Below are 978 nucleotides of genomic sequence, written 5' to 3'. Positions count from 1 at the left end.
AGCACCCTGACCTCCCCAGCCAGACGTGATCGTGTAAGACTTTGTATGGTGATTTTTATGTGTGTGCTGGAGGAGGTCATGGGGGTCGTGGGGAAGGGCACGCAGTAAGAACAGAGCCAGCGCTGTCTAAGAACGACCCACCTTACTAACTATAGACACGACGTCTTCTCACAGACCTGGGAAACTGGAGGATGTGCTTCAAGGAGAAAATACATTTTAAAAGTGGACCAAGGTCAGGATGCGCTCAGACTGACCCTGACTCCCACCCCTTACGGGAGTTTGCAGTGGGAACGCTGACCATTCTCCAGTGCCAAGCTGTTTGTAACGTCATAGAAGATGAGCCACCTTGTTATCGGGCATCGAGCTCCTGGAGGCCGGACTGCCGACCCTCCGCCCCTTTCCCTGTTACACGTGCAGCTTGCAGCTGGGTGTAGCGCTCTCCTCCCTCGTGTATATAAGCAGGCAGCTGGCGAGGAGGGGAGAGCAGGTTTTCGTGGGTGACCTGCTGCTCTCCGTGCTGCCGGCAGTACTGAATAAACGCTCCTGTATGACTCAACCCTGTCTCTGCTGAGTTGGCTCACGTAGTGACAGGCGCCGGACCCTTTGGTTGTCTGGTAACCATGGCAGGACGAAGTGCCCGTTGGCCCTGAAGCTGGCCTGGGCAATCAGAGCGTCCTCGCCCTCCCCGTCCTGGGATGTGCGCTCTGCCCGCGGTTCCCACAGCAGAGCCGGCTCAGGACTCAGCCTTCAGAGAGGAAGGGGTTGCCGGGACCATCTGACGGTGGACGTGCTGAACCCGCCAAGGCCTCTCCATAACCGTGGGAGATTTTGTCAGGTGGTGCAGGATCTGCGCATTTTGCCCACCGCAAGCCTCAGGTGGAAGCCCTTGCTCACTGCACCTCCACCTCCCGATCGGGAGGGGCCTGCCTTTGCTGCCTTCTCTCCTCGCCCTGGTGGACGGGGCCAATGTTTTGCATC

The sequence above is a fragment of the Myotis lucifugus genome, unplaced genomic scaffold, assembly GCF_000147115.1.
Source record: "Myotis lucifugus unplaced genomic scaffold, Myoluc2.0 scaffold_165, whole genome shotgun sequence".
NCBI lineage: Eukaryota > Metazoa > Chordata > Mammalia > Chiroptera > Vespertilionidae > Myotis > Myotis lucifugus.
The sequence above is the reverse complement of the archived record's forward strand: the minus strand, read 5'-3'. Positions refer to the sequence as shown.